The sequence below is a fragment of the Xyrauchen texanus genome, chromosome 35 (assembly GCF_025860055.1).
Source record: "Xyrauchen texanus isolate HMW12.3.18 chromosome 35, RBS_HiC_50CHRs, whole genome shotgun sequence".
Lineage (NCBI taxonomy): Eukaryota > Metazoa > Chordata > Actinopteri > Cypriniformes > Catostomidae > Xyrauchen > Xyrauchen texanus.
This window is the reverse complement of record NC_068310.1, coordinates 36,477,491-36,497,490: the sequence shown is the minus strand read 5'-3', so window position 1 is coordinate 36,497,490 and position 20,000 is coordinate 36,477,491. Positions and strand designations below refer to the sequence as shown.

The 20,000-nt window shown below is 42.2% G+C and overlaps 1 pseudogene; it reads left to right on the top strand.

The window, feature by feature from the left end:
- Positions 1 to 20,000, top strand: part of LOC127628687 (rap guanine nucleotide exchange factor 1-like) — a 61,989-nt pseudogene that overhangs the window by 7,111 nt on the left and 34,878 nt on the right.

Genomic DNA, 20,000 nt, shown 5'->3' with positions numbered 1-20,000 from the left:
TCCGAATTGCGCTCGTTACTGATTATGCTAAAATGATTACTTCTTTGGTTTATAGCGGGATCTGAACCCGAGTCTCCCATGCTGGGGGACGCAATGTGCTACCGGTCACACCACAGGGTAAGGTAAATAAATGTAAACAAATAATAATAATGTGGCCGATCCTAGGGTACCGTAACTCTCAGAAACAACATACGGACTTCCCGTTTGATCATGTTGAGCATTCACTTTTAATAATGCATGTGATGTTGCCTTAGAATTTATCCAAAAATTATGTTCTCCGTCTTTTGGAACAACCTTTGTATCAGGAGGGCCCCCACGATGCCTTTAAATGCTGCCGACAGAGGCAGCTCACTAGGTTTTGGAACAGAGCGACTCTATAGGGGCTTGTCCACTGCACAGTAGTGTCCTGGGTGTCCTCTGCTTGCTTTTTGGGGGTTTTCCACTGTGGATAGTACCTGATACCTGATACTTTATTAGTACCACCTCGGTCGAGGTTCCAAGCGAGCCAAGCTGATACTAAATGTGATGTAAAACTCCTGCAGATCACTGATTGGTCAGGGAGAATCGTCACTAACGCGTCACTGGATGTCCGACATGCGACATCAACCCGCTAGTTTTAAAGTTAGCAACAGCGACAACAGTATCATTTGTTCACGTGACTTTCGAATTGTTAAAAGAAATGGCTGTGCGCAAAACCACGCTGTGGTCAATAAACGAGGTGCAGACGGTCCACTCGTTAGCGATGAGCAAAACCATAAAGTCTCTCAGGAAGTGTCTCGGCTGTTGGCCGCACACGGTTACCACCGGACCAACCAACAGTGAAGGGAAAAGTAAACTAAAGTGACTACAGGACCATCAAGGAAAAGTGGAAGCGGTTCGGGCAAATGGACGCTATCTAAACCGGCGAGCAATGGGACGGAGAGCATCCTGGACTGGCGTTGATCCACGATGGAGGATGGTACGTTTTGTTACGTTAACTCTAAACTCTGCTTGAAAGCTTCACTTTATTTAGTGAAGCTACTGGAAAGCTTCTAAAACAACGAGGCCAATTTAACGGTTACACGTGTGTAATATCACCATGTAACAACTGCTTTATGCGGCACAATGAGCTAGTAGCTAACAGCTAGCGGTCGTGTTATTGTTTTGGTCAGTTCGTGTCACGTTTAAGATGATGTCACGGCAGTAGAGGTGGCACAACTATGACCATCAGCCTATAATCCCACACACGTTGAGGTGGCACTAAACTGCAGTGGAAATGCAAGCTCAGAAAAGTAAAGCGATTAGAGTTGAGGCGAGATGAACCGTAACGTGCCGTGGAAAATTGCCATAACGTTCCATCCCAGGCCAGTTTAGCGTTCTGGATTTGTTGTAGTCTGCGGGAACACAGGTTTATTTCAGCTGACACTCGTCAATAACATGTGTCACCACAGCGACAGAGTCAGAGGGGTGTGTGGGTGTAATATTGTGTAAAGCAGATGGGCAGAAATAGACCAGGAATGAAGTGTGGGTTTGTGACTGTGTCTCATAAGAGAGACAGAATTATATCCTAAATCTAAAGCCTACACACACACACACACACACACACACACACACACACATTTTTAAATCCGGTTAATAAGTGTGTTCAAAGTAATCATCTCTATGCTCTCCTCTGTCCTACAGCTGACGACACACTTATGTTTTTCACTTGAGTATTTCTTTATCACGTCTGCTCCAGTTACCTTCTTTAACTTCTCTCTCTCTCTCTCTCTCTCTCTCTCTCTCTCTCTCTCTCTCTCTCTCTCTCTCTTTCTGCAAGGAGCAAAACAAGAACTATAACTTTTTTGCCCTTAGAGGGATAAGTTACCCTAAAATGAAGCTTCTGTCATCATTTACTTGCTCTCATTTCGTTCCAAACCTTTGGAACACAAAAGAAGTTTAGCAGAATGTTCACGCCACTCTTTTCTTTACATTGAAAGTGAGTGGGGACGGATGCTGTCGAGCTCCAAAAATGACATAGCGCCATTAAAGTGTATATGAAATAATTGGTTGGTAATGTCCATAATTGTACCGTGACTCAATGGTTCGTAGACCAGTTCTCTCTGTTGTAAAGAGGATGGGCTGCACAGGAAGTGCTGGAGCACACTGGAGCCAGCCAGGAAGTTGATAGGTAGGCTGAGACCAAAGCAGGAAGCAGTGGCTCTGACCCACAGGTGATAGAAGTGTGCGTGCTCACTTATATATATATGTGTGTGTGTGTGTGTGTGTGCTTTTATGCTTGCATAATGAATCAGACCTTGAACGTGTAGTCAGAAAATGCAATCCATCTCTGATGGGGTCTCTGGACAGGAAATGATGCACGGGATGGGTGGTGCCACCTTTGGCGAATTTCTCTTTCTAACAACTGCCCTTCTGTTTAGATGCACGTGTATGTGAGCGTGTGCTCATTAGTTGGATATGTTAGAGGCCATAGTTACACCAGCGTGTATCTGATGTGTCCCTCTGTTTTTCCGTCCATCAATATTATCGGCATGCCATTAAAGCCAGCGAAAACACACTCTCGAATAGACCAAGAGTGAGTGAGCGAGTGAGCGAGCGAGTGAGTGAGGGAAAAGTGCTATAGTTGAACATTCAGAGCAGCGCATCAGCATTTGCCATGGCAACTGTGCACATCATTAGGGTAAGCCTGGCTGCTTATACAGAAGTAAAAATCTCATACATTTTCTGCAGTCGAATTGGTTTTTAACGGTAACTTATAAACCTTTGAAGAGAGACCTACCGTTAGCTCCAAAGGTTGCTAATTGATGTTATATGCTTCTGTTGAAGCTATCAGTCTCTGTTGTATCATTCTTGTTTATTACTGTTCAGGAACCACACTACCCATAATCCTGAAGCGAAACAATCCATGCATCATAGAGTCGTGGCACACAAAGCGTGGCAAATAAGCTCCGCCCACTCTCATGACGCTCTGTGAATGATGCAATCGAGTATATATGTCCATCATCCACAATGCTTCATGAAATTGTAGTTTGATCCTTCACGAAAGATGTTCAGGACACAGTCTTGTACCAGTCTTGTATTTTTGTGCAAATGTCTTACAGTTGGAGTTGGCATCAGTTCATCCTCTGAAGTCTTATGACACATGTGTCATAATTTAGCAATATTTCTGAAGTGGAAGAATGCTGTTATACAAACATTGGAAATTTGATTTTCAAAGGACAGATTGGTATCAAATATAACACCTAAGTTCTTCACTGTAGAAGACGATGTAACAGTCCATCCATCGAGAGTCAAATGATACTTTAGCTGCTTATTTTTAGAGGTTTTGGTCCAATCATTAGTACCTCTGTTTTGTCTGAATTGAGTAGAAGGAAATCTCTGGCCATCCAATCTTTGATTTCATTCATGCACTCTGCTAATTTTAGAGACCCTAAAACTGATCCCTGTGGCACTCCATACTTTACTTTTAGCTGTCTGATAAATAGGACCTAAACCATGCTAATACAAGTCCACAAATGCCAACATAATTCTCGAGCTTATTCAAGAGAATGTCGTGATCTATCGTGTCGAATGCAGCACTAAGATCTAAAAGCACTAGAAGTGAAATGCAGCCGCGATCAGATGATAAACGTAATGGGCTAAAGCGCTGAGCTGTTAATCAGAAGGTTAATCAGAAGGTTGCTGGTTCGATCCCCACAGCCACCACCATTGTGTCCTTGAGCAAGGCACGTAACTCCAGGTTGCTCCTGGCGGATTGTCCCTGTAATAAGTGCATTGTAAGTCACTTTGGATAAAAGCATTGCTAAATGCATAAATGTAAATGTAATTATTTTCGACATAATGAAATCGGTCTATAATTAGCCACTCTTCCAGGATCAAGCTGTGGCTTCTTAATAAGCGGTTTGATAACTGCCATTTTAAAGTTTCTTGGGACATGTTCTAAGGACAGTGCGGAGTAAATAATATTAAGAAGAGGTTCTGAGATTACAGGGAATACCTCTTTTAAGGGCATGGTTGGTATTTGATCTAAAAACAAAACATTTTTTTTTATAAGTTTTGTTAGGTCTTCATGACCTATGACAGCGAATGAGTGAAGATGCTTGTGAGCAAAATTATGAGACACTGTTTTCTGAGGTGCTGTGACAGTTAATTGCATTAATTTTATTTCAGATTATTTACATTTTATCTGTAAAGTAAAATATTGGGTGTGTGTTTAGTGTAGGATGGATCTGTTGTATGGATTTTGTGCTAGTCACATTTATAGAACTACATTACCCATGCTTCACTGCGCCCACCATGCATGCATGCGCGTGTGTGTGTGTGTGTGTGGGGGGGGGGGCAATTAAGAGTGTGGGGTGTGTGTGTGTGTGTGTGAGGGTAATTAAGAGTGTGTGTGAGGGTAATTAAGAGTGTGTGTGTGTGTGTAATTAAGAGTGTGTGTGTATTAGAGCAGAATGGCTCCACCCGTGTTGGTTACAGTATGACTTTTCCGTTTCACCCAAAGGCATTGTTCTGTGCACGCTCGAAACGGAAAGGCAGAGACCCTTTGTGCAACAATGGCTGTCAACATACAGACCTAAACTCACATTAACACACATATAAACACACACACACCTGTCATTTCCTGCATTTTTATCCCCCCAAGTCACACACACTGCTGTTTAGCATTTTTCAGGGGTCAAGAGTTCAATTGTGTGTCACTGTGTGACAGACACTCACACACTAAATACTCACTTTTTATACACACATTTTAAAGGGGCCATTTACACTTTTCTGGCAATTATGTTTTTTTCTTGAAATCTAGTGGGCAGATATATATGGTCAAATGTTTGTTGTGTTTTGTACTTGACACATATACGCAAACACAGGCATGAGTGCTTGACCAATGCTTTGCATTAAATATCAATTGTATTATAAATATCTATAAATCAATTTGCACTACTTTTAATGCTAATTCTTGATATCGTGAATGCAATTACAAAGAGTAAAAAAAAAAATTTTTATATCATTAATTAGGTTTGGGCTAGTAACAATGCTAATTCTTGATGTGAAAATGATGTCATTACTTACGGAAATACCCATTCTTGATAATAAAAATGGAATTTCATTGCTTTGTAATTGGTGCAAGTTTCTATTCCTGATATCAACAATTACATTTCAACTGTATCTTTATATCTGTAAATGTTTATCATCATGTTAGATTTGTTATTTCAGATATCTAGAAATGGATTTCAGATATGAATATATTGAAGAGTAATTAAAAATATCTTAAAAGCAGGGTTCCCACACATCCTGGAAAACCTGGAACTTTGAAATGCAGTTTTCCAATCATGGATATTCGTCTCAACTCTACACGTTTTACTTTTCTGAGCTTGCATTTCCACTGCAGTTTAGTGCCGCATCAACGTGGGTGGGATTATAGGCTGATAGTCATAGTTGCTCCACATCTACTGCCGTGACATCATCTTAAACACGACACAAACTGACCAAAACAATAACACAACCGCTAGCTGTTAGCTACTAGCTCATTGTGCCGCATAAAGCAGTTGTTGCATGGTGATATTACACACTTGTAACAGTTAAATTGGCCATGTTGTTTTAGAAGCTTTCCAGTAGCTTCACTAAATAAAGTGAAGCTTTCAAGCAGAGTTTAGAGTTAACAATAAAACGTACCATCCTCTATCGTGGACTCCAGCTGTGGCCGAGTCCAGGGCGCTCTCCGTCCCATTGCTCGCCGGTTTAGATAGCGTCCATTTGGTCGAACCTCTTCCACTTTTCCTTGATGGTTCTGTAATCACTTAAATTTGTTTAACTTTTCCCTTCACTGTTGGTAGGTCCGGTGGTAACCGTGTGCGGCCAAGACACTTCCTGAGAGACTTTATGGTTTCGCTCCTCGCTAACGAGTGGACTGTCTGCACCTCGTTTATTGACCACGGTGGGGTTTTGCGCACAGCCATTTCTTTTAACAATTCGAAAGTCGTGTGAACAAATGATACTGCTATCGCTGTTGCTAACTTTAAAACTAGCGGGTTGATGTCGCATGTCGGACCTCCAGTGACGCATTAGTGACGATTCTCCCTGACCAGTCAGTGATCTGCAGGGTTTTGACGTCACATTGAGTATCGACTCGGTTCGCTTGGAACTTCGACCGAGGTGGTACTAAAAGGTACCGGGTACCAGGTACTATCCACAGTGGAAAACCCCAAATATGCGAGCAGAGTTGAGTTGTACCGTGCAGTGGAAAAGCCCCTTTAGTTTTTCTAGACACGTAAATATGACATTACAGTCTCTCGCTATCTCACTCCCTCTGTCTCCATGTAATTATGACCCATGAAATTCCAATTATGATAAAACCCCTCTGACGGAGCTTGTAATTTTATGTTTTTTGTCTCTGGAAGTGCATCTGTTTGGAGATATTTATCACCAGCAAGGGCTTGTTTATTTGCTTGTTTAATTGTGTTTTTGGGCTGTGAGCATAAAAACACCCATGTGGACCCAAAGTCTTGACTAAATCGTCATGGGTTTGTTGGACTATGATAGAGGGTTTTTTTGTAAACCTTGCGATTATACTGTAGTCATGCCTTAATCCTTTTCCTACTTTTACTCCTGTCTCGATGACTTGTTTTCTTCTGAACTCATCCCTCTTTTATGCTGTTTTCCAGAATCTCAGAAGTCTCACCTCTCCTCTTTCACGATGAAATTGATGAAATTTCATTCGCCAAAGATTAAACGAACTCCGTCTAAGAAAAGCAAACAACTGCAGCCGGAGCCTGCGGTGAAAACGCCGGAGAAACCCGTCAACAAGGTACTTCAGACATTTCTACCAATGCACTTTCAACTGTACAGTAACAGGTGCTCTATATTTGTAAACATAAACTCTACTCTCTCTCAGTAATATTCATGTCTTTGAGCAGAAGGTGAGCCGATTGGAGGAGCAGGAGAAGGAAGTGGTGAGTGCTCTGCGTTACTTCAAGACGATCGTAGACAAGATGAGCATTGATTCCAAAGTTCTCCAGATGCTTCCCGGGTCAGCCAGTAAAGTTCTGGAGGCCATACTGCCTCTGATGCAGGTGGAGGCTCGGGTACAGCAAAGGTGAGTGTTGAGGAGTGTTCGAGCATAGTTCTAACAACACCAAAGTCATAGTTTCGATTCCCAGTGGGAGTCGCTGACAAATAACTTTGAGTAAACTATTAAAAATCTAGTTTAACCCCATAAATGTTTACGCTTAAAATGTTAAAGTATCTGTATAACTAAGTCTGGCATATGAGGCATCGCTTGAAGTCTTAGAATCTGAACTTTTCAGAGATATCATCACTTCTGCATTTATGTTCTGTTGTAATAACAAAATAAGGCCTCAACACAATCACGTTGAAAATTAGCGCCCCCTAGATTGCGGTAGAAATATTTATATAAAAAGAAATTCCTTCACTTAGCACCAAAATGGACAAGTCATTTTACAATTCTTAGGAATGTGACTATGTAGGTAGTTTTGTTGCCCCAGTAAAGCTGCGTACACACTGCCAGCGACACCGCGGCAAGGAGACGGCGACACCGCGACAACAATCCCATTCATTTTCAATGAGAGCACAGCGACTTCCGGCAACACGAGCTGTCGCGACCGTTGGTGACTAAATGTGGGCGTGTCCAGCGATGCGACAAAGTTGAGACAAGTTCAACTTTATTTAAATGAAGAGCGACTTAATGAAGCGACAGCCAATAGGAGAGAAGATCCTCACGTGATCCTTCTCTCTCTCGCTCTCTCTCTCTCTCTCTCTCTCTCTCTCTCAGCTCCTGCAGTAACGGAAAGATGGATGAAAGGCTAATTCTTGCTGTTAGCAATGTTCCAGTGCTCTATGATATGGATATGGTATATCCAGCCGCAGCTCTTACACCAGCCGGTGGTACTCGCCGTGCTGACTCCGAGATTTAATGGTTTTGTGGACCCAGACAGACCGGCGTTTGCGTTTTCGCTGCAGATAAACAGCCGCTATGGCAAACAGCACGCCTTGTTTCTCATTCATCTTTGATATAAAGCATTTTATGTACTGATTCCATTTATATTTAGTCTTTTCCCTCCAAAATGTTTGTCTTTAGCACCAAGAAAAGCGATTCGCTGTCAACAGCAATGGAATGACATCCGTGAATGTCATTTATAAACGTTACTAGGCAACCAGTAGTGGGAACGCCCACTAGCGACTTCATCACCAGCCACTGGCGACCTGCCGCGACAAAGTCTCTGGCAGCGTGTACGCAGCTTAACACAGTTAAAAAAAATCATAAAGTGAAATATGATTTCTGTAAGTCATCAAATACAAAAAAAAATATTTGCTTTTAAAAATATTTTGAATAATTTTAGTGTTTTTTTTATTTTTTATTTGGGGGACTCTAAGCAGCCCACAATTGTTTATAGAAATGTTATATTTGCGTCGATGTTGGTTTCGTACATTTTTTAAAAGCCTTTGTACAAACAAATCATGTTATGTAATGACTTTGTTTAAATATTTAATGTCAAGTGGTGTAATCATCAAATAAAAGGTACTAAAATACTTTTCTTGCTCCTTGAATACGCGTGAGAGTTCAGAACTTCATCAGTAATTTAAAAAAGTTTATGACCTATTTTACAAAATTTTTATTACATTTTTATTTTATTTTTTATATCATGCATTATTGAGTCATGAATATGGAGTTTTCTTAGGATTAATATTTGTAAAATATAATTACTATAAAAAAAAAACATATATATATATATAATTCTAATACTTTATCTCAGCAATGGAATTGCTACTAGTCCATCCATGCATCCATCTTCAACCGCTTATCCGAAGTCGGGTCGCGGGGGCAGCCACTCCAGCAGGGGGCCCCAAACTTCCCTATCCCGAGCCACATTAACCAGCTCTGACTGGGGGACCCCGAGGCGTTCCCAGGACAGTGTGAAGATGTAATCTCTCCACCTAATCCTGGGTCTTCCCCGAGGCCTCCTCCCAGCTGGACGTGCCTGAAACACCTCCCTAGGGAGGCGGTCAGGGGGCATCCTTACCAGATGCCCAAACCACCTCAACTGACTCCTTTCGACGCAAAGGAGCAGCGGCTCTACTCCGAGCTCCTCACGGATGACTGAGCTCCTCACCCTATCTCTAAGGGCCCGCCACCCTTCTGAGGAAGCCCATTTCGGCTGCTTGTACTCGCGACCTAGTTCTTTCGGTCATGACCCAGCCTTCATGACCATAGGTGAGGGTAGGAACAAAAACTGACCGGTAGATCGAGAGCTTTTCCTTCCGGCTCAGCTCTCTTTTCGTGACAACGGTGCAATAGAGCGAGTGCAATACCGCCCCCGCTGCCCCGATTCTCCGGCCAACCTCCCGCTCCATTGTCCCCTCACTCGTGAACAAGACCCCGAGGTACTTGAACTCCTTCACTTGGGGCAATACCTCCTTCCCTACCTGGAGTACGCACTCCATCGGTTTCCTGCTGAGAACCATGGCCTCAGATTTAGAGGTGCTAATCCTGATCCCAGCTGCTTCACACTCGACTTGCTACTAGTAAAAATTCTAATTTTTATATCAGTAATTAGGTTTAAAACATTAATTCTTGATATCAAAAATGGTATTTCAACTAGTAAAAACAATCATTGATATCTGTAACTGTATTTTTACTAGTAGAATTTCAAAATTATCTGTTTTTCTCCTGTTCGAAATACAATTACAGATATCTAATTCATTATTTACCAGTTGAAATTCCAATTTCACAAACATCATTGTTACATTGTTACTGTGATATCAACAATTAAATAAAAACTAAATGCTTTTTTTTATAACCAGTAATTTGGTTGTCCATTGCGGCATTGTTCATTTCAGATATCTGTAGTGTTATTATAACTAGTTTAATTAATCTTCAATTTACTGATATCTCAAATAGATTTACAGAGATCAAAAATGATCATTTTTACTCTTCAAGATCATTGTCAAATTCTACTCGTGAAAATGCAGTTATAGTTATCAGTAATTATGTTTTACTAGTTGTTTTTTTAATGTCAACAGTGGGTATTTCAGCAAGTAATAATCTCATTTTGTTAGATCAAGAATGAACATTTACACACGTGTACTGAATAAACATCTCATGTCAGCCCTCTCTCTATGTCTGACCGCAGTTCGGCGATGTCCTCCTGTCATAACCGTGTATATCAGAGTTTGGCGAATCTCATTCGTTGGTCCGACCAGGTGATGCTGGAGGGTGTCGACTTTGACGACAAGGACACTGTGGCAACCGTCACCACAGTGATCAAAGGCGTGCTGGATGGCGTGAAGGTGAGAGGTTGAGAAGCACATTTATGACAAGGTTAAAACAACAGAGGAATATTTATAACGTGCGTGTGTGTGTGTGTGTGTGTGTGTGTGTGTGTGTGTAACAGGAGTTGGTGAAACTCACTATAGAGAAACAGGAACAACCGTCCCCGACATCCCCCAACAAACCAGCGCTCCCTGTGGTCAAAACAGAGAGGTACAGTCTCAGAACTCTGTAGATGGTTTCGATATAAATTTTATGTACTAACTGTTAACAATATTTTCTCTCTCTCTATTTGTGTCTCAAGTGTGTGTGAAAATCCTTTAACTGAACGAGAAAAGGCGATCCTGAGTAAAACAACGGCCATAGTCACGCCCACCGACAGCTTGACTGACATGTCAGAGGAGGAGGTAGCTCCGCCCAAACCTCCTCTACCTGGGCTGAAACTAGCAGAGCACAGGTAAGGGGGTGTGGCTTGGAAACCTGTATTATAATGAGTGGATTCATTGAACTCTAAAAATAAAACCCTAGACTATGTTAGCAACTTCTTAGAGCCATTAGAATTACTTAAATTGACAAATTATCAAAAAGACTTGACTCAGATATTTCTTTGGAGGAGCTTGTTGAGGTGATTAAAGCCTTGCCTTGCCCGGTGGGCCAGATGGTTTAGCTGCAGAATTGTTTAGATCTTATGTCACAGGACTGGCTCCACTTATGTTAGTCATTAAAGAAAGGTGAACTACCACCAACCATGACGTAATCCCAGATCAGTATAATTCTTAAAAAAGATAAAGACCCAAATGAATGTAAAAGTTATCGACCAATTTCTCTGATCTAGTTAGATGTCAAAATATTGTCTAAAATGTGGACTAATCGATTAAGCAGAGTAATTACATCTATTATACATATAGATCAAGTGGGGTTTATTCGTGGTCATAGTTCTTCTTCATTGTATAAATATTATGTGGTCAGAAGCCAATGATCAGACCACAATCGCTGCCATCTAAGTTGATGCCAAGAATGCTTGATAGGGAGGAATGGGACTGTCTTTTACAAATTTTGGAAATATACAGGTTTGGGAATGCTTTTATTGGATGGATTAAGTTACTTTATAAACAACCATTAGCAGCAGTGTAAACTAATGGGTTAATTTCAGATTTCTTTCTCTTGGTATGAGAATCCAGCAATGCTGTCCTCTCTCCCCTTTATTATTCTGTCTTGTCCTGGGACCATTAGCAGCCACAATCAGAAAAGAGGATGATTTTCCTGGCATTGTATCAGGAAGTGTGATGCATAAACGTTACTCAGATGATTGATTATTATTTGTCTCTGACACTAGTAGATCTATGCCTAGCCTCCATAACAATTTAATTCCCTTAAGCTGCAGACACCCTCTGTATGGTGCTCACGGCCTTTGGAAAGTGTCATGAAGCTTCAGTGTATTATTCCTCGTTGATTCAGTCTTGGTGACAGGGCCTTAACAGCTCTTAAGAGGTTATGGGAAAGAGATTTGAACTTGGTATTGGAGGATGAGAGTGGGAATCTTTTTTTTAAAACAATTTAAAACAATTTAAAACGGATGCAAGTGTACGCCTTAGTTTTTCATCGTTTCTACTGCACTCCCGCTAGATTTATTTAGGCTTGGTTTAAAAGACACACCAATCTGCTGGTGATGTCAGTTGGAGAATGGAGACATGGCCCATGCTCTGTCGTTCTGCGCTAAGAGTCCAGAATTTTATCTGTGAGGTTTTAGATCCTCAAATTTCGTTCTGTCCCAGACTATGTATATTGGGTGTTGGGGCGGTTATTAAAGTAGGCGAGAAACATACTAAAAGCTGGGTCCAAACTAGTGTAATGACTGGCAGACAAGTCAATTGGTGTTCCCTCGTTTTAAGAATGGTTCACCGAATTGGGCAGGGTGGCGGCATTTGAAAAGATGTCATATAAGCAGCTTGGCAGACTGGACACATGTGGTAAGAAATGGGACAGGTATTTGGCCTTTCTGGAAGGCTCTCTGTGAGCACGATGTGGAGAGAGACAGAACTGTGGTACTATTGTGGATTCTGTCCTTTTGTAATTCTTTTCTCATTGTTTGTTGATTTTTATATTTTATATTTACTCAGCTATTATTATTATTTTTATGTGTGCATTGTGTAATTTAGGCTTTGACCACAGGGATGTTTATCGAGGAACAGTGTGGGGTTGGGGAGAGGGAAATAATGGCAGTTAAAGGCGATGCTGTATGTATAGATATATATATATATATATATTGTTTATTTTGTTTGTTTGTTTTTTTATACTATACAAGAATCAATAAAAAGTGTTAATAACAAACTCCTCTTCCAATCCCTTTGATTTAAACTGATGGAATGTTCAAACGGGCTAATGGAATGCTTTTTTAAATTCAAAATCCAACTGTAAAAAATTCAAATGTAAACAAACCTGCAATAGGTCAATCTGCTTTAAATTGCTCTCTCTGACTCTCTCTCTGTCTCACGCTTCCTCTTTTTCTCTCTGTCTGTCTATCTGATTTATATGACAGTCCATCTTACTATCTGTCTAGCTTGTCTTACTGTAATGTCTGTATATCCCAATTTATTACATGTACTTCACTGTTTTCCTCAGCCCACAGACTCCGGTAAATATGCTTGTGTGTAGGTTTCAAAAACACAGCGTTCCACTGTAATGTGCATTGTTGTGAGAAGTTAGACTGAGTTATGCAGTGTATACTTGGGAAGTGTAGTTGTAGAAGTAGTAGTATTGATAATGGTAGTACACCAGGCACTAAGTAGTGTGGTGAGTCATATGATGCTGGTAGTTTAGTATCTTTAGTGATCGACTGATGAGTCATATTCATTCTTAAATATGTTCTGCTTTTTTATTCACTAGAAAATATCCCAAAAGTTTATGAATGAGAACATATCAAATACACACATTCATGTGACCGCATCCTCTATCTGTGGTGTTTGGTTTCCATAGCAGAAGTCTGTTTTTTCCGATTACTTTTTGTCTGTGAATAAAATATGCAGTAGTGAAACTGCATTGTATACGTTTTATCAACAGGGGAAAGTCTGTCATTCAGAATGACTTATTTTTAAGTACATGTAGTTACCTAATATTACTCAGTACTTTCTTGGTAAAGTACACTGCAAGTATACTGAAATTACAAATAAAATAAAGTGCAACCGACACATTAGGCCATGTTCACACTAAAACGTTTTCGCTCAAAAGCATGTAAATTGGGGCCTGGGTAGCTCAGCGTGTAAATACGATAACTTCCACACCTGGAGTCACGAGTTTGAATCCAGGGCGTGCTGAGTGACTCCAGTCAGGTCTCCTAAGCAACCTAATTGGCCCGGTTGCTAGGGAGGGTAGAGTCACATGGGGTAACCTCCTCGTGGTTGCTATAATGTGGTTCGCTCTCAGTGGGGCACGTGGTGAGTTGTGCGTGGATGCTGCGTAGAATAGCGTGAAGCCTTGACATGCGCTATGTCTCCACGGTAATGTGCTCAATAAGCTACGTGATAAGATTGATGGTCTCAGGCGCTGAGGCAACTGAGATTCATCCTCCGCCACACGGATTGAGGGAGTCACTATGCCACCACGAGGACTTGGAGCGCATTGGGAATTAAACATTCCAAATTGGGGAGAAAAACATGTTAATTTTGCTATGTTACGCCTCTCATCTGGACTACAATGGTTTTTTTCCTCCACCAATAATGGAGTGTTTTGAAAAGCCTCTCCATTGCTTTTACTTTGGGGAACGATGACATTGAAACCAAAAGCAGAGTTTTCAAACGGAAACAAATTAGCGTGGATGTGGCTTTACTCAAAGAAGACAGTATATTTACAAAAACAAGGCTGTAAGGGATGGAAGTACAGTTTGTTCAGTATGCTGAGCCATTTTGAAGTCGACATGAAATCAAATTTGACCCCATTTTTCTTTCTTAATACACGTTCATGTCAAATCTGTCAATTCCTAATGGATAAATTCAAGTCCTGTCGTGCATTGTTTTCAGTTTCACTAGGAAATAAGTCATATTATGGAAGTAAAATGCGTTGCACGTGTCATGTCCACTTTAAGGTCTTGGTCGATCCTACTTAAAAAAAAATAGAAAGACATATTTTCAGTAACAGTGTTTACATGCACTTATGAAAACGGTTTATTCCAGGCCTGGGTAGCTCAGTGAGTATTGACGCTGACTACCACACCTGGAGTCACGAGTTGGAATCCAGGGCGTGCTGAGTGACTCCAGCCAGGTCTCCTAAGCAGCCAAATTGGCCCGGTTGCAAGGGAGGGTAGAGTCACATGGGGTAACCTCCTTGTGGTCGTGATTAGTGGTGCTCACTCTCAATGGGGCGTGTGGTAAGTTGTGCGTGGTTCGCAGAGAGTATCATGAGCCTCCACATGTGGCGTCTCTGCGGTGTCATGCACAACGAGTCATGTGATAAGATGCACGGATTGACGGTCTCAGACAAGGAGGCAACTGAGACTTGTCCTCCGCCACCTGGATTGAGGTGAGTTACCGCGCCACCATGAGGACATACTAAGTAGTGGGAATTGGGCATTCCAAATTGGGAGTAAAGTGGATAAAAAAAGTGCAGCAAATTTAACAAACTATACTAGCATATCCCTCACTGCCATTAGTCTGTATCATATTAAATATGGTGTCTACTCTGACTAACGTCAACATGTCTGTTTAGCTTGTGTCGTACACTGTGTGATTCATTCAACCACTGTTTCTTTCACAAATGTCTTTGTGTCCTTATATATCGTCTTTATCTCAGCATTTCTGATTTTCATCCTTTCTTGTGAGTTTCTACAATTTTTTGTTCATCCTGCGCTTCTTTCTCTGCACTCTGTGATCGTTTGGTTGTCCACGGTCAGGAACAGAATGCAGCAAGGGCAGCAGATGGTCACGGCAATGAAAACGTATGTTTGCCAATGGTGTATGCTGTGTGCATTATGTTAAAACACAGTTATACCCCTAGAGTTCCCTGATTGGATGATAGTTCATACCTGCATGTGTCATGATCAGAGTCCATATTGCAGAGTGACGGCCAATCAGAGGAAAGCCTGGATGTTGTGAATTTGCATGGCAGACCAATGAGCTCTAGTTAATCAATCTTAAAGGAATGTGTTTTGGATTCTTAATAAAATGTATGGTCTAATTTGCAATCAGTCCTAAAATTGGGATATTTATAGTTTTTCATCATTTATTCCACATAATTCCACAAATGCCTCCGTTTGGGATCAAAACAGAAATATAAAGAAACTGCCTTGTACACTTGCCCCATAGACTTCTATTGTAAGAGCATTACAGTAAACAGGAGTTTTGTCTATTTTTACAAGCTGAGGGACAAATCAAAATTATTGTCTGTGTTAAATGACAGCATGCCACAAATGATTTCAATAGAGCTTTAACACAAAACTAATGAAACTGCAGGGCTCTCGTTGTCAAAACACGGAAATATCAGGGAATTGCATAATGATGAACTTAATATGGTGTTTTCCAGACACGAAAAGGGAATGGAAATTGGTACACAATATAAAACACAAAAAGGTTTATAATGGTTAACTAGATACATTATTTCTAAAGAAAATGTGAGTGGTGCTTGCCGTGACAAAACCGTTCAAAGAGGCCACCCCCACTACTGTAGGATGTTCTGATGCGGAGATATTGGCATTGTTCCATGGTTGCTAGGGTGTTCCATCTGGTTGCTAGGCAGTTGCCAGTGTAACAATAAATGGGAGACATTCAATCTTGAGTAAATTGTGCCCACCCTCATGTCTGTACGACATTCTGGTGCAGAGATATGAGTGTTGACATTTGGCTGCTAGGGTAACCCCATTTGGTTGTTAGGCAGTTACCAGGGTGATAAGTAAAAGCCTCCTTGCTAGCCTGAGTCAAGCAAGCCAACCCGGAAGTCTCTACGATGTTCTCGTGCAAAGATATGTGTTTTGCTACTCAGTTGCTAGGGTAACCCCATTTGGTTGCTAGGCAGTTACCAGGGTGATACGTAAAAGGCTCCTTGCTAGCCTGAGTCAAGCAAGCCAACCCGGAAGTCTCTACGATGTTCTCGTGCAAAGATATGTGTTTTGCTACTCAGTTGCTAGGGTAAACCCATTTGGTTGCTAGGCAGTTACCAGGGTGATACGTAAAAGGCTCCTTGCTAGCCTGAGTCAAGCAAGCCAACCCAGAAGTCTCTACGATGTTCTGGTGCAGAGATATGTGTTTTGCTACTCTGTTGCTAGGGTAACCCCAACACTGATGTCTGTATGACATTCTGATCTGAAGATATCGCTCTGAGCCGTTCTGAATGGAAGTCAATGGGGTTTGGTTGCTAGGGTGCTCTAAATGGTTGCTAGGGCGTGGCTGAGTAATTTACAATTGGACACATGAAGACTGATTTCACATCCAAGTAAAACAAGCCAAATCTCGTCTCTAGGACATTCTGATTTAAAGATATCCCTATCAGCCATTTTGAATGGAAGGCATTGGGGCTGGTTGCTAGGGTGCTCTAAATGGTTGCTAGGGCATGGCTAGCCAGTAACCAGAGTGATTCTTATTGGTTACTTAATAACTTGACTCAAAAGAGTCAATCCCCATATCTCTACGACATTCTGTTCTGAAGATATCCTCCTGAGCCATTTTGAATGGAAGTCTATGGGGCTGATTGCTAGGGTGCCGTAAATGGTTGCTAGGTAGCTTGAGTGAAATGAGATCCGACAAATTTCTTGCATTGACTTGTCATAGTAGGAAAAAAAATCCCTTACCATAGTACCCTATGGAACTTTTTGAGATGTTTTTTTGCCCCAGGGATGCACATACCCCCCCATCTCTTAGAAAAGTCATAGCACAGGTGTCCTAATTTTTTTTTCAATTCCTTTTAGTAATCTTGTTCACATTCCTTTAGGATGTTTTTGACTTGGGATGCATCCCGTCCTCGCTTTAATCCCTCCCACTGGTTGTTCTATGATTAGTTTATTCTAATGTTTCCATGGTTACCTGTTAGAGCTTCACTGAAGTGTGTACAATTGTCAGGGAAACCCAAGATCCCACATTCCACTGTGCTAATTTAATGTGTGTTTGTATCCAATTAAATCCCAGTCCTAAACCCCTCACTAACTGTCTTTGTTTGTCTCTGTGTGTAGACAGGCTGTGCTCGTTTCGTTTGACCTTGTTACACTGTTTGTTCCATACTTGTGAACTCATTTGCATATTTATGAATGTTGTGTCTGTAGCCCGCCCGCTCTGCCTCCGAAGAAGCGCCAGTCGGCCACCTCCCCCACGCGCGTTGCCGTGGTAGCGCCGATGAGTCGAGTCCCATGTGGTGTCAACCTGCCTTCTGGAGCACTGCAACAGGTACAACACCTGATTACATGCCTTTGGAGACTTTGGTCTTTGAACTCTCTGAAAATTTGCACGGTGCATATTGCTTTACTTAACCATGAATTAAAGCGCAATTTTTTCAGTGTTTAATATTTTTTGCCCGCTGTATTCGCATTAAGCTTTCACGTCAATAGGAAAGTACTCTTTGGGCTTCAGGCATTAGGTAATATTCACAATAGGTAGGTGAATAGTTGTTTTGTATCGTATGTGTTACAATTTTGTGTGTTTTAACATGACTGTTAAATATATGCAATATTGACCAATCGGCATCAAGAACCACCACTATCCATTTTTTCTCCCAATTTGGAACGCCCAATTCCCAATGCACTCCAAGTCCTCGTGGTGGCGTAGTGACTCGCCTCAATCCGGGTGGCGGAGGACGAATCTCAGTTGACTCCGCGTCTGAGACCGCCAATCCACGCATCTTATCACGTGGCTTGTTGAGCGCGTTACCGCAGAGATATAGTGTTTGTGGAGGCTTCACGCCATCCACCGCAGCATCCACGTACAACTCGCCACGCGCCCGCCGAGAGCGAGAACCACATTATAGCAACCACGAGGAGGTTACCCCATGTCACTCTACCCTCCCTAGCAACCGGGCCAATTTGGTTGCTTAGGAGACATAGCTGGAGTCACTCAGCACACCCTGGATTCGAACTCGCGAACTCCAGGGGTGGTTGCCAGCATAGCTTTACCACTGAGCTACCCAGGCCCCCGCACTATCTGTTTTAAAATAATAAGTTAGCTCGTCATCCTGTTATCGCCACACTGTAATGTCATTTTTATTAGCTGTATGATAATAGTTTCGGCAGAAGCATCCGTGTCTGAGTGTTTTGTTGTTTGTTTTGTGGTTGCAGCACCATGATTTCGATGTGGACCTCCCCCAGAGGCGGTTCTCCGGCGGCAGCCAGTCATACGGCGGGGATTCGCCGCGCCTCTCGCCCTGTAACAGTATGGGAAAACTCAGCAAGTCGGATGAGCAGCTGTCCTCTCTGGAGCGGGATAGCGGCCAGTGCTCTCGCAACACGAGCTGTGAAACACTAGGTATATACAAGCACTGTTGCGTTTGTTCAATCCATGTCCAATCCAATAATAACAGCGTAATATATTGTGTTCTTAGTGTAAAAAAGTGGACGTTGAAACCGCAACAGGATGTCCCGTGCAGACATACAGTATGTGTGTTAGAGGTGTACGATATAATGGTGCCGATATACTGTATAACTCACAGATCACCGGGAAAAAACGGATGTCATTATCGATGCATTCCTAAAACAAGTGTCTCTCTTTATCTCTCTCCCTGTTTTCTATAGAGGGATATGATCCAGATTATGACTTCCTGCATCAGGATCTGTCCGTATCCGATCCATTACCATTTCCCACAGGCACCAGCAGCTGTCTGAGCCCCCTCCCAGAGTGCCACGGGGAAACGCAAATGTTAAGCCCCGCCCCGGGTCACACCAGCGCCCGTTTCAGCGTTCCCGTGACTAATCGGGCTTCCGTGGACTACTTGACCACGCCCGTTACACCGGACCCACCAATAGGGTCCATCCCCCCGCCCTCCCGCAGAAAAAACGCAGGTCTGCACCAATCATCTCGAGTTATCCTCTGTATGAGCGCCTCCCGTCGCACTACGACAACCTATCAGAAGAGGAGCAGCCCACGCCGCCGTTCCCGCTGCTGACGCCAGTGCCTCTTCCGCAGGTCAATGGAGACGACCTCACGCGGAGTCAGGATGCTGACAGCCCGCCGCCACTACCGGAGAAGAAAGGCAAACAGAGTAAGTATATACTGAATGAGATTTTGGACCGTTGAGATTTCTCTGTGGGCGGAGCTATATAAGATGCATTTAGTCATTCAGCATAAAGTCATTTATAGCATTTATTTGCAGAAAATTACAACTCGCCAAAATAACTAAAAAGATGCCGTGTTTTCAGACCTCGTTCTGTTCATATTCATCTTAAACAACACAATACTAATGTTTGAATTTAGGAAGAGGGTTAGGCTTGAATCGGGCAGATTCGTCTTTGTGAAGGACGCATGAATCAATCAACGTTCAAGGTTATCCTGGAAGAATACTTGCTTCCTTCTGCTCTGGCAATGTTCCCCAACTCTGAGGATTGGGTTCTCCAGTAGGACAATGCTCCATGCCACACAGACTGGTCAATCAAGGTGTGGATGGAGGAGCACCGGATCAAGATCCTGTCATGGCCAGCCCAATCTCCAGACCTGAACCCCATTGAAGACCTCTGGAATGTTATAAAGAGGAAGATGGACGGCCACTAGCCATCAAACAAAGCCGAGATGCTTGAATTTTTGCACCAGGAGTGGCATAAAGTCGCCCAACA